This window comes from Cyprinus carpio, chromosome A6, assembly GCF_018340385.1.
Source record: "Cyprinus carpio isolate SPL01 chromosome A6, ASM1834038v1, whole genome shotgun sequence".
NCBI classification, from domain to species: domain Eukaryota; kingdom Metazoa; phylum Chordata; class Actinopteri; order Cypriniformes; family Cyprinidae; genus Cyprinus; species Cyprinus carpio.
The window spans coordinates 6028709-6044406 of record NC_056577.1 but is presented as its reverse complement, the minus strand read 5'-3'; positions in this window follow the sequence as shown (position 1 = coordinate 6044406).

The following is a 15698-nucleotide window of genomic DNA, read 5'->3' as shown; positions in this document are numbered from 1 at the left end:
TTTTTAGTGCTTTGATGTTATTTGCTATGCGTATGAACACAGCTTCACAAAGCTATGTATGGATAGTGATTAGAACCGTTATTCTCTTTAAAAACACACTATTTTGATGAGGCTTTAAGTGGTTTGTTCTTAGTGTCAATTACAGTAAAAGTGTAAATACAGTGGAGGTAGATATTAACCTCATGCTCAAAGAGAATTTTCAGTGATATTCAGAGTTATTTCATGCTCACATACTTACCTTCGTTTATGACTGTTACCATAAGCAATCTGATAGAACAGGAACAGCTCTCAGGATTCCGATGGCCTCGTACTGAGAAGATATAAAGAGACCAAAAATCAATCAGTCTAAACAGCACTCATTAACTATAGCAAATGGTGAAATAATACATGTTTCTTAACATCTGGTTACAGCATTTATTATCTAAAAATTGTACGTTGCAGTGCTTGGTGAGTGAACACATTTTCCTGTATCTTAAATGATTAAGAATCAAAAATTGAACGACCAATAAGGGAGACCTGGGCTAGTTGTCACATAAGTGGCTTCAAACATTTATTTCAAACCTCTCTTAAATTAGTATTGCAGATTTGTCAAATATCATATTTTGGATATAGTTGTTTGGAAAACATGAAAACATAATAAAACCAATCTGGCATAGATTGATGATAAGCGTCATGAATATGCATAATGAAAGTAGATTTTAACAGTTAAACTATGTTTTCGATGCAATTTTTCATAGATGTTAGATTTTGTTTGTTTTTATATTGAAAGATTCATAGGTTTTAAATGTAATTTTATATAATCAAGTTATTACAATTTATGTTGGCTGAAATAATATTTTATGTGAGCTTTTGCGTTTTTGCTACACAAAATCTCTTTCATTGACTTTTAAATTAAATGTTCCCTCCTGGTGGAATGACCTGCCCAACTCAATCTTAGCATCTTCAAGAATCGGCTAAAAACACATCTATTCCATCTTTATTTGACCCTCTAACTCTAGCACTCTATATTCTTATTCTATTCTTAGAAAAAAATGTGCCTTTTAGACTTGCACTCTATTCATTTACTCATTGCTTGTTTTCTTAAAAAAATAAAAATAAAAAAATAAATAAAAATAAATTCACTAGCTTCTCTAATCTTTTTGTATTCTGTCTGATTGTTTTCTTTTTCATTTATTATACAATTAACAAAAGCAAAAAAGGTCTCTAACACTAGTTTGCTCTATTCTTTTTCTATTCTATCTGTTTTCTTTTCATTTATTATATAAAAAAATATTGCTACGTGCACTGTTTTAAGCTAACTGAGATTTGTTTAGCACTTGGATATCATTGCTCTCTTGTTGATTTTGATTGCTTCCATTGTCCTCATTTGTAAGTAGCTTTTGATAAAAGTTTCTGCTTAAAGAGCAGGTCATATGGGTTTTTGAAAAATATCTCTTTTGCAGATTATAATGTAGCTATCCTTAAATGAAAACAATCTGCAAAGTTGTTAATCAAAAAAGTGCATGATAAATAAAGATATTGTCTCACAAAAGAGAGAGTCGGTCCTGAATCGCCTTTACGTGTCGTCACATTTTCTAATCTTTTGCCTGTTACCTGTATACGTCACTGGGTAACACATTTGCATAATCCCCACCTGCCCGCGAAATACAGTACGAACAGAGTCTGACCTGCCCACAAACACTTCCGCTGGTTAGTGTGTTTACATCGTGTTTAAGAAGATGCTGTGTTCAAGGATACCACGGAAATATAATTAGAACCTTTTGTTGTGTGCATGTCATTTTACCAAGGACTGATTCTCTTATTTTGGCTTTTATCTTCGTTGGCTTCTAATCTTCTTAATTTGGACTAACAAGCTCTCCGAACCACAACCTGTAAGTAGGATTGATACATTGTGTACATTTTCAGTTGAGTGCTCAAAAAAAGTTTTTGTGCTAATATGTGATGTATACCCAGTGCAGCTTTAGGTTTCCAGGTGAAGCACAATATTATTGTCTTACTGAAGTAGTTCTGATAATTCACTGTGAACCTACTATTTCCTAAGACTGTGTTGATTATTGTAGACTGATGTTGTTCTAATGACTTCGTTTAATAATAAAGAATGTAGTGCAGCACACAGACTTTATAATCATTGTGAAATTGCTGTTTAATTTGCTGCACTGGCAGTTATAGGGTTAATGCGGGATAGACGAGTGAGTTATCAGGCTGCTGCACCTGTGATACAGCTGTTTTGCGTTCTGATTAAAAGCTAAGACAGAGCGTCTTTTGTCTGTCATTCTTCAAACATTACAGTAGACAAATTTTTGGTTTACAAACTGTATTGTTTCATCAGTTAGTCATGTTAGCACCTGGCTAACATATCCACCAAGTGGTCACAGTTTAGCAGTTAAACCTTAGCTGTGGGCATGATTCGCTTGCAGATGTATTTTTGTATTTTATGTCATAAGAATGGATTGGAGCACTATATTGTTTTATGTACAGGTGCTTAGTCAATGGTAGCACTGGCTAACTGGCTCAATGACTCCTCTCCGTGCTAATCACATGAGGCTTGTTTATCATACAAGTAAGAGCAGAGTAGGCTTATAGAAGGGAGGGGTTTGCTCCGAACTTGCTGGGAACTAATCATTTCCTAATCATTGGCAAATGACTCTAATATTAAATGTATATTCTGAGAAAATTACAATGTTTTCTGACTTTAGATGCATTTAAACCTGTTGTAGGGCACTCCCAACACAATATTAGGACACTTTAATATACCATTCGACCTGCTCTTAAATGACTAAATGTAAATGTAATAATTGTTTTGTTAATAACCTATATGAGTCTGATAAATGGCTGGTTCCCATTCTGACAACATATCTTGATGTCGGGGCAAGTCGTCACAAAAGGTCATTGTGTGTTTAATCTTTACTTCTGGCCAAAAAATGTGGGAATGTTCAAAGTTCTTTTCTGTAGTGCAAACATGTTCTCAAACATGCCGTCATAGAAATCAACGGCGAAAAAACAAACATCAATTTGTTTCAATTTGACCCTGAATGTTTTACTGTGACATTGGGTGTGCGGCGACCCTTTCAGTCACACTAAAGCTGCTCCTGTTATTGTCTTCTTTTCATTAACTGGCTTTTGGTGATCAGGATAAATAGGATCAGTTTAATTTCCATAAGCACTTAATATCTGTTAAACGCTAGCTGAATAATGTAGTTGAAATTAGATCCAGATAATTATCCTTGGATATTAGTCCATTAAGAATCAGATGAAAAAGCATTACTGAAAAGGCAGATAAAAAGGCAAATGTTATAATGTTATACAGCTGAGATGCAAAGATGATAAAAATGGAGAGCAGAGAGAGAGAGAGAGAGAGAGAGAGAGAGAGAGAGAGAGAGAGAGAGAGAGAGAGAGAGAGCAAGAATTGTAAATCTCTCCCTCTCTTGCTTTATATATATATATATATATATATATATATATATATATATATATATATATATATATATATGTGTGTATGTTTGTATGTATGTATGTATGTATATATATATATATATATATATATATATATATATATATAAGCAGGAGGAAGTCACATTGCAGAGCTACCAGTATGAATGAGAGAATGTAGGAATTTATCACCTGAGGCAGAGCGTGGCTCATGGAAAACAGGTGGTGTGCATCGACAAGTCGTTCTCTACCCTTAGACCAGCCGGAAAGGATGCCTAATGCCTTGATTATCGTATTATTCTCACCTTCATCCACAAATACTTGAGAGTGACCCGTCAGAATGTAATCTCTCCCAGGGGAAGTGGTGGCCATGGCTGCTGTTTGATTTTCTGTCATGGCTGTGAGGCTTAATGAAAACTAATGTTGGGAGAAGGGAAATGACTTGTTAAAAGTAGCAGGGGCTAAAAATTGAAGAGGGTGGATGGGATATTACAGAGATGCCTGGCTCTCCATTGGCCCCCAGCACTCCCCCTTTTCTGGCTCCTTGGCCATTTATATTTGAATGTTTTGACAACCTTGTAAATTGCAGTATTGATCTATGCCATGGCGAAGAATAGAAATACAAAGTCATGAGGGACAAGAATGAGAGAGTGTGTGCGTATTGATGATTGTAATGAATGATATTACATTAGATGACCTCTGAGATTTGGAAGAATCTCTCTGGTTTTAATTTGAGCCTCCTATTCATAATACTGTCAAAAGCAAAGCTCCAAATTAATAAAAGCAAGTGTCGTTCAGATTCAAGTGTGGTTCAGTAACTGGAAAAATAGGGACTTGAGGAGGAGGAAGATGACAATCTGTAATGAACAGTCCACTGAAGGCGAGTGTAGATGAACCCAAGTGCAGTTTATTTACAAGGTGTAATCCAAACAGTAAACAGTAATCCAAACTAGACTTGAACAGACTTGACGTGACATGAACAGACTAGACTTACCGTCAGCAGGTTACAACATTAATACACAACAAAAGACAATGGCAAAGACATGGCTACTTATAGAGACAATGAGGGTCACATGACATGAACAAACCAATTAGCAAACAGAACTGATAATCACATGGCAAGACAATAAACCTATCAGAACATGACACAATGAACAAGAGAAACCAATAGCATGAAGACAAGAGGGCAAGGGAAGCATGACACAAACAGCAATCAAACAATGACAAAATAAAAGACATGAAAACATGAACATGACAAAACACAATGAAAAACATGAAACAAAACCCACATTACACAAACACAGAAGGAATAAAACCTTTTTGTGAAAGAACAGGAGGTGAAGGAGTGGAAAAAACTCAGAAATGAGTGACACTGACAACCCGAAAATACAGAGAACTGGCCATTTGTCTTGATGTTGTACAGTTTTTTTTTTTTTTTTTTTTTGTGTCTTTTTTTATAATTTATAACAAGCCTTTTATCACAAATTAATCATAGACATTTTGGACTTGGTACCATTCTGAAACCATCCTGACCTTATCCCACTTTTTATCTACATCTTTATATGAATGAAAGAGTCAAAAGAAGACAAAAAGTGTCAACTATTGCTCTCAGGAAATCTACATTTTTTTCTTTTGCAGCACTTTTTTTCTTTTCTTTTTGCATTTCTGCACATTTATTTGTGTCTAATTAATGGTTTCTTTGCTCTCATTTACTCTCTTCGCATGGATAACAAACAGATAGATTGGTAAGTGGGCGTTCAACACATTTACTACTAACGTTTTTTTGGCCACTGATGCATGACATTTAAAAGTAAATAAACTGCTTTTCCTCCAAGCCGTTTTCCAGCTGACAGCATATATTCGCCAAACATACAAACGAATATGTGAACGTACCAAAAATAAACTCAGTACACTATATATATATATATATATATTAGATTTATTTTATTGGCCAATGGTATATCAGTTATTATAACCCTTTCAAATATCTGTATTTGCCCTATTTTATTTTATTTTCTTAAGTACCTACATTTCAAAGACCTAAATGTTCATTTTCAATTACTCTTGTTCCACTTTATTGTACAAAAGTTCACATACTGTTGTGGCCATTATCAAAATTACCAAGTAAGGCCACCCTAAAGTGCCAGGGACACTAGAATATGTTTTATCATTATTTGTGGGTTTTGCCTTTGTGTTCCACAGTGTCATTGAGCGAAATAGAAAAAGAATAGAATGGGATCAGAACATATTAAAGGCCTAGGCAGTTGCTAAGGCATTATGAGTGTCGCTAACCGAGTTTTTTTGATTGGTTAATGGAATGTTTCTAGGTGATTCCTTTCTAGTCCAAGTGGAGCTCTCAGGTCTTAACATTGATTTAGTTGATGTGTTGTTGATGGTCATGGAATCCACAAGGTGCTTGTTTTTTTTCATCTTCAGTTAATTGTTTGTGGGAAAGTTCTTGCAAAGCACACATTTATCAGAGTATATACAGAATGTGACTGACACGGTTGGATTCTCATCCTTATATCATGCTAGTTAAGTTAGAAGTCATCTTCAGTTCAGGATTTTTCATGAACTTGAGTTAATCAGGTGTTTACCATCATGCCAAACAGTTACACTGGAAGCTCCTTTGACACAAATCGCACTTAGTGTCTATTTCCTAAGTAACAATTTAGAAAAAATTCTCACTATTAACTAGTTGTTTATTAGCATGCATATCGCTAGAATATTGGCTGCTCATTAGTACTTATAATGCATATATTAATGCCTTATTCCACATGTTCACATTTCAGATCCCTTAAACATAACAACTAACTTACTAATGTTTAAAAAGCAACAAATTAGAAGTTAACTGAGGCAAAAGTTAGTTAATTAATAGTTAGTTAGTTAATAGTGAGACCTGGTCCCCAAATTAAAATGTGACCCAAAATACTATTCCCGTCTTTCTAATTCAGAATTTTATGTTTAATTCAATGTTTTATTTTTACATTTCTTTGAAATTATTTGGGAAATTTTCTAGCTAAATAAATAATAATAATTATATATATATATATATATATATATATATATATATATATATATATATATATATATATATATATATATATATATATATATATATATATATATATATATATATATATAATAAATCCTACACCAGTTTTTACTAGCAGCATGACTGAAGTGAATGCTGATTAGTACTAATGGTCAACAATTATTGAATGCTTTCTTACATACAAGAGAAACATCATGAATGATTTAATGTATGACTCCAAAAGAAAGTAGTAAATGCAGTTATTTTTATTCTCTCACATACACTAAATGCGAAGGAGCCACAGAGCATTTCTGAGCATTAAGCAATATAGACCATATTAGAAGTCAGTTACTTCAATTTGATTTATTTTTATTTTATTTTTTTACATCCAACAGGACATTCTTAAATTTGGATGTAAGTTATGGTAGAAATGGGACAACGTTATCAGTCTCCTCAATGAGGCAAAGAGGGCGATGAGGGGATTAGCATTAGCATAATTAGCAGGGTTCGCTAGCTGCGGCCTGTGAGAGTTAATTCAGCACTAGTTGCGTTGTGCTCCATGCGCTCTATCCAGTACATGCTAAAAAAAATCAAATTACAGAGCTTAGTGCTGGTTTTTACACTATTACATTGGATTGCACTTCAGTGTGCACACTGATTGAGCCAAACAGGTAATGAGCTAAGAGTAATGGTGTTTTCTCCTGAGCTCCTTAGAGACACTAGATGTCCCATTACTGCTCTCCATTTATTGCCATGCTCACATGTAATCCTGCTTGCTATTCACTGGATACGAGTTGTCATATATTCCAGGAACAGTGGCATGTTTGTTTATTTATTTATTATTGCCATGGTATCATAAATACGCTTCGGCCTAAACTTGCTAATATTTGTATTGTAGTGTGTCAAAGTGAACCTTAGAGGACCTGGCTGGTCTTTTCAGATGTTTGTGAAAGTGTTTGTTCAAGGATCACAGTATGATTACCACACATAAATATACTGTGTGTATATATAAACCATTTCTAAATATACTCGGAAACACACACTTCAAATTTAGTGTATTTCCAACTTTTCACCACCAGAAGTCTTTGTTTCTCCTAGTCAAAGTCATTGGTATTTTCAATGAGATATAACATGGTTAAAGCTAACGTTAGCATTCCCAAGTTGCTTGGTTGGCTCATGATCTCCTGAAAATACGAAACTTGCATTGCTGTTAGCATTTTTAAGCCAATCAACTGAGCCATAAATATCATATGACTCATTGCTCTTGAGATGGAAAATAACAACACTGATTGACTGATGGCACCACAAGCTCACGTTCAGCCTCAATCCCTTCACTAGTGAGTATCCTGGGATGGAACATCAAAGGTAGCAGTCCATTTCACATTTTTTTAAAAATGACACTGCTAGAACATCTGTTAAATGTTTTTGTTTCCTGTCTGTTAACCATGTTTTTGTGTTTGATTGATTTAATCAATGATTTTAATGATTTTCTGATTTATTTCACTCAGATAAGCATGTTTGACAAATCAAAGTAATATGTGCCATCTAAAAAGTTTGGAAGAGTTCCAGGCCAGGCGTTGGAATGGTTTTCACCAATATGAGCAATGCAGAGAAAGTGCTAACTTATGCCCCCTGAAGTTTTGCTTCCTGAACTTGAACCATCAAGAACCTTTACATCCCTAGAGTTTTCCCAAGTTTTCCCCCTATTCATTTGATAAATACAGCAGTATTATTGTGTGTACTTTCACAGTAGTATTATTTGGATATTAATTATTTTATAGTGCTTTCGACTTTCTTTTTTTTTAGATTTTCAGTTCTTATTTAAGTTTTAGTTTAAGTTTGTAATTTTTAGTTGTTTAGTAATGTGGTCAATTTTAGTAAATTTATTTAATTTAGTAATTTTAGTACTTCATCTGTTAATTGTTTTTTGTCTAATATCTCATTTTATTTTATTTCAGCTTTTTAAAAGGTAATTGCTTTTTAACTGTTTTTTTTTTTTTATTCATAATTAATTAATTAACAAAAGAGCTCCAAAAACAACACCACCTTGCTAAAATGAAACGTTGGTGAGCATCTCTGCATGGGTGTTACTTTCTTTGGTTGTACTTTCTGTTTCTTTTTTGAGTCTCTGCTTGTCAGTGCCACGCTTACTGCGAACTTTGCAAAGTTTGCATTACCATTATTTTCATTCTAGTGTCAAAGTCCACAAAAGACCTCAAAACTCTCTGTGGCCGTGAGAAAATCTTTTATCCAATATATCAGAGAAGAGTTAACTATGGAAGAAAACTAATGACAAATGTCTTTGAAACAAACAAAAAAAAAGCATGTTGAATTGCAAAAATGAACTGAAAAAACCTGCATTTTAATGCCTTGTATTAATTGCTTGCATTTTTAGGGGCTGAAATTCAACATAGTTGTTGATTTAAGCTGTGAATATTTCAATTCAAAACATTCCACACAAATTTTTATAATTAAAAATGAAATAATTCATATTCACCTTACAGAATTCACTTCTGAAACATTTAATCTGTTTAAAAATACGACATATAATATTAAACAGGCAATTTTTCAGTCCATTTTATTTCACTTTATAAATTCGCTTCCACAAATGTAGTGGTTAAAATTAGGCAGAAAATTCAGCATTGCACATCCGTAAACTGCAGGAATAGCAGTAGAGTACAGATGCATGATCTGCATCTGCTGTTAGTCGCTCACCAGCAGGTGGTGCAAGCAAGACCAAAGCAACAGATAGAGCAAGCCATTCATTCACAAAAAAACTTATTTGCAGAAATGGAGCAAGCGGTAAGTAGAACTTATGATTATCAGGGCTGTATATGCTGAAAAGCTTATTAAGACTCAAAAGCTGTATTTATATTTAATTCATCATCTTTGCTGTTACATATTTCCCTGTGTAGCCACATGTAAGCAGCTTTCTCTTTCTCTAGCTTTTCTCTTATTTTCCTTAACTCTTTATCATGGCTTTAATGAGGGTATAACCATCCAAATCAACATTGAGGTTATTTTCTGTCAGCCAGGTTTCTGTTAGGCATATTAAGTTACTACATCAGAACAAATCATCTGTCTGAACCCTTAAAGTTAGTTCATCCAATTTATTATTTAAGGATTGGACATTAGAAAGGGTAACCACAGGAAGAGGATGACGAGCACCTCATTGGCACAGTTTTTTTTTTTAATGCCACCTCATGAACACTGTTTCTTTATTCTACTTTTATGTCGTAGTGTCCCTTTCCTTTGTCCATCGATTTACATTGATGGGGAATACCCATCTGAAATTGCAGGTCTTCCTGAGAAGTGCAGATGCTCTCTCAGAGACAATAAAAATTCCCGAGAATAATTCCTCACAGGTATGCCCACACCATACTCTCCAAGTGTCGAAGGATTTTCTAGAATTAAAGAGTAGAACAAAATACACGCAAAGACATTTCTCATTTCCACTGTTTCATCCGGTCATCAGCCACGAACATAACAAAAGAACGAAACAAATAATTACACCTAATTCTTTTGTGCCATTTTTCTTGGCAAAAACCGAAACTAGTCAGTGAATTTCTAGTTCTCAGCATGACAACATTACAAAGATTGTACTAAAACAGAATTGTTTTTCTTTTTGCATTTTTAAAAAGTTTTGCGTACAGACAACAGCATTGTCCAAACGATCCATGTTCCAACAGATCCATGAAAAAGACTAAAAACACTGTATTATGCATGCCATGCCAGTAGATGGCGATGTGACTTTGTAATATGCATATGCATGATGTCACCGTTTTCACAAATTCACTTTTTCATAGTTTACACATAGATGATACCGGTATTGTTTTCAAAAAGTTGCACTTTGAAACCTGTTTTCAAAAGATTGTGTTTTCAGGCCCCCAAACTGCTGTTGTCGTGTACCAAAATTGATAAAAAGTTTTCTGCTTTTAGTTAAAAATAGTGTCATGTAAACCACCCTGAAATGTTAAAATGAAGTGCTATTTTATGTGTTTTTGAGTAACAAGAAGTGTATTTATGTTATACTGAATGAAGTCATACAGGTTTGGAATGATATGAAATTGAATAGATGATAACAGAATTTTCATGTTTCTGTGAACTATTCCATTAAGTTATATCAATAAACTATTTTCTGAAAGAAGATTAGGAAATATTGATAGAAAATGCATTGCCCAGCCACTTTCTTTGGTAGATTAGTCTGGTTTTCAACCTTCATCTTACCTTTCTTGTCCTAGAATTATTGACTTTTTAAAGTTGCTAAACAAATGAATCCTGTTTCCTACCACTGTGAATTTTGCACCTACACCTCAGTTGATATCTACTGTACCTGGATTGGTATTGCATCTTATTTCAAATCATATGAACTCCATACTCTGAGACTTGTTCATTGCATGATTTACCTTGTAGACAAGGAACACGTTGATTGTGAGTGATTGTGGGTTCCAACTGGAGGCATGTTGGACCTGTCAACAGTGAATTCTATCATGACCAACCTGACAACTCAGACTTTGCCTAGAGGCAGGACTGGATGTCTGCACGACTGAATTCTAGACTGTTGAAAACACAGTTCTTCTCATGGGTCCTATTCTATTATGATAGAAACTCATCCTAATAAAAGCACATGCCTATGTCACACTTTTACGGCCGTGTTTTCTCTAATCTATTTTATTAGCCTGCCTTCAGAGACAACAGCTGAGGTTTAGTGTCACACGGTAGCACATCCATCTCGCTCTACCTCCTCACTCTCTTCTTCTGGCTCCCTCTCTTTCTCTGCAAATCCCCAGTGCCCTTTCTTTGACAATCCGATGGCTCTCATACTAACTCTTGAAGGATGATATCCCTAATGTTCATGACAAATTAATCCACTGGGGGAAAACCCGTGACAGTGAGCCAGCAGTTGGTCATTGCTCTGACTAAATCTGTCATTTCCGATTTGCAGATCCATTTTATAGGGGGTTGCATATATAAACAGCAAATTTGTATAACCTGGATTAAGTTAGGGGGTGGGAGAATACAGTAGATGCTGACTCAAATGTTGTCAAGAAATTGAATATGCTCCCAAAGCAACTAATTGAGTTTGAAATATTGCAATGCTATTACAGTTAAAAAAAAAAAAAAAAAATGCTATGAGGGATATTGAACAGAACATATGGTAATGTAAAACTGCTAATCAATCAAGGTCACTAAAGGACCCTGCCCACTTGTGTGTCTACTTTGCCAAATGTAATTTTTAGACCATTTATTTAAAGGAATAGTTGACCAGTAAATAAAGATTATGTCATTATTTACTTAATTCACCCCATTTTGTCCCAAACCTGTATGGATTGTGTGCGTGTGTGTGTGTGTGTGTGTGTGTGTGTGTGTGTGTGTGTGTGTGTGTGTGTGTGTGTGTGTGTGTGTGTGTTTTACACACTGGATTTTTCTGTTCTTTTCTGCTGTGAACTAGTAACTTGTATACAAAAAATATTTAGTGAAAAAAAAAAAAAAATTAGTTATATTACTTAGTAATTACTTATATTACTTAGTAAATAATGTCATCTCAAGAGTTCTACTCTATATATCTGATTGAATAGATTAATTTGATGATCGTCATTATGTAACCTGATATTTTCATAAAGGTACTTCATTTCTCCATGTGTGTTAGAAATACAGTTTATCCCATATGCTGTAGAGTCTTAAATTAATTCATAGAAATTGCATGATTCATAACTGCGACAAGCACTGGGACACAACTGAAGCATCTACTTTAATAAAATTATCATATGTTTGCCTTAAGATTTTTGAACAGATTATTTACACAGCAGCAACACACAAACACACACACACACACACACACACACACACACACACACACACACACACACACACACACACACACACACATACAGCTTTCCACTTTGGCTGCAAAACAAACCAATGAACTCATTGACAACAGCAGCTGTTTTAACCAAATGGACAAATGTTTGCATTCCATTTATAATTTTCTGCTTGATGATGACGTTTTATATAAATCCACATTTAAAGTAAACTTTTGACAAATAAATAAATAAATAAATAAATAAATAAATTAATTAATTAATTAAAATAAAAACAAACCTCCAATATACATTTACTAAAGACATCTATTGATTTTTAAAACATTTTAACATTAACTTATTCTGTGTGAATGTCATGTTTAAACTTGATTATGGAGATTGTTCAAAATCAATCACTTGTGAGGTTCCTTTTAAGTTAAGATGTTAGTTTGTGTTGTTAGCACTGTGCCAATGCACACTCTAATGAAATTGACTGTGAGCCAGTTCTCGTGTGCTACTGTGCTTCGCATAAGGTGTGCTATTTTTATTCAGAATTTGACACTTTTTTATTATTTTTAGAATATTGTTTTGAAAGCATATAGTGTTCTAAATGAGTCACTTATGAGGTTCCCATTAAGTTGCTGCCTTTGTGTTGTTAGCAACATGCTAATGCAGAACTCAAAAGAAATTGACAGTGTCGATTCTCTTGTGCGCTTTATGCAAGGCTTTATGCTATTTCTATTCTAAATCTGTCATTTGCAAGGTTCTATGAGATTTTTGCCCTGATTTTCCGCTCTCCATCAGGTGATCACAGACAAAAGCCCCAAATCACAGGCAAATCAGTCCTCGTTTACATGAGTGAAGACCACTATATTTGAATTATAAATTCAATTTGAGAGAAGCGTCAGTGTGTCACAGATGCCTGAAACATGGTTAGCATGTAAAATATCTAGATCAGTCTGAAATCCAAGTCTTTTAGTGTAAAAAGTGTTTTGACTGGAACTAGAACTCAGAGATGACAGTTGTGTAGCTTGAAAACAGTGTGTTTATTGGTATTAGACAGCAAGGCAATGCACTAGGATTTGGAACAGAGATCTGCTGTAGACTACAACAAATCTTCTAAAATAAAACCTCAGTTCAGATCTGTTTCAAAACTATTATCTGAGATGTCAGCCAACCAACTTTTCACCTTCCCTGCACTAGTGCTGCTTCTGGTCTATTTTATTTTTATTTTTTCCCTATGGGAACCACACAGGACAAGCACAATAACAATCAGGGGATAAAAATAAATGAGAGAAACAAATAAAAATGCACTTTGGCTGTCAGTTTTCAATGGCAGTACAAGGACTCACTGAACACCCGGCAGCATTTTGTGATCGGGTTGAGTTTTGATTGACAAAATGGCCCCGTAGACATTTGCCTCTCACCACCAGGGGAGGAAATGGACAGGCATCTCACAGGTGTGGGACAAGAGGGAATAATTAGGCCCAGACGCCTGAGGTAAGCCCCGGCAGAGTGAGTTCGTTAGCAGAGAAGGAACAGGGGGATTGAGGGATGGGAAGAGAGAGAGTGTGCGGAGGGCCGGAGAGAATATAGCAGAGACATTTACCAGGGAAGCTGTGGGGAAGAGGAAGTACAGGGGGAGACGGGGCTCCCAGAGGATCCAAAATGGCTGCTCATAGCAGCTAGTTGACTGGACTTATGTGGCAATAGAGGTAACTGCTACAAGCAAGAAGAGGAACGGCTCTGCGAAGGGTGGCTCTCTCCTCAGGCTGTCAGTCCTTGAAAAATAAGACACCATGTAGGCAAATTGCTTGTCTGGAGTATTTTTTTTTTGTTTGTTTGTTTGTTTTTTTCTTCATAGAAATAGAGTAGGAGAAATCATACGGCCTAAAATATTGTCTGTAGAAACAGAAGTCTATTTATTTCCATTTTTATTAAGGCATCATTTGTTTTCTTTATCCAGAAGAGTGATTCTCAACCTTTTTGACTCCAAGGCCCCTCATTATCCACAATAGTATTTGTATCCAATTGTTTGTGTTTTTTAAATATTTTTTAATCATAATTAATTTTATTCAAAAATTAAAAATGCCCAGCAATATTATTTTAGTATAATTTATATACTATATGAGAATATTTAATATAAAAAATATGACTTGTGTCAATGTAATCTTTTCCATAGTAAAAAAAAAAAAAAAAAAAAAAAAAAAATGACGTTTTTATAACAAAACAACTACACTTACATGTAAATATACACAGAGAATTTACACAGTGCACTGACTATTACAATCATCACACCAACAACTGAACTAAATCAAATGAATTATCCAGGGAATGATATAAACAAAAATAACAAGCAAAACAGTTTTAAGCATATATTACATGTGGATTCGTAATCGTTATCATACAAATCTGAAAGCAAGTCTATAACATTGCTACAGTTGCTGCAAGCAACTATCCCAACCATCTAAAGCAGATGTAGAATATTGTTTGTAAAAGAGCCCAACTGTAAGTACATTAATCTTATTAGTATTAACTCATAACATGAATCTTTATATTTCATGTTTTTCCCGCATTTTCCCAAGAAATCTCTGTTGTATAAGTATAACGCAAGTACAAATACACTGCTCTGCGGAAAAGCGGAAGTTAGATGATGTCATTGTGGAAAGGGTTTATTAGTTTGTTATTTTAAAACTTAGGCAAACTAAGGTTAAACTAAAAGTGTAGCCACCATGTGGTATTACCAAGATGGAATGACTTGCTTTAATTAAAGGGACTTTGACTGGCCTCACAACAGATCATGCTGTAGACCTATATACAGTCTTCTTCCATGCACAATGAATGCTATGACCCCAGGCCATCATTAGGTTAGGTCTAACTCAGTTTTTGGACAGCAGCACACATGCAGCCCAATCATCAGAATAACATGACAGGCCTCTAATTTACTATTATCATTGTTGTTGTTGTTGTTGTTGTTGTTTTTGTAGCTAAACCTACCAGTATTAACTCTTTGAAGTCTGCATAGTTGAAGAAGCACACTCACAGTATACTTTTTACATAGAATAATGAATTAGTGATTGAATAATTTTTGAATGCCCTGATGCCACTATCCAGCCTGCAAGTATCCAATTATTTAACAAATGAAGGACACAAAGAACCCAAAGTCATCTTTCCTTCATGTGTGATGTGCTCTGAGGTCCGTACTCTATAACCGTGTCTCTTTCTCTGCTCCATAGTGTGGTGTAGTCCAGCCGTAAATCCTGTAGATGGGCGCATTTAGGGAATTAGCACTGGGTATAACAGACCCCCATGAAACAGAGGTCCAGGATCAAAGTCGGAGCGTCAAACGGCTGAAAGCCAGGATCTGCCGGGCTTAGAAGCTCATTAGTACTGTTATTATCCGTGCCTGGGAATTAACTACCTGGGAATTTTCA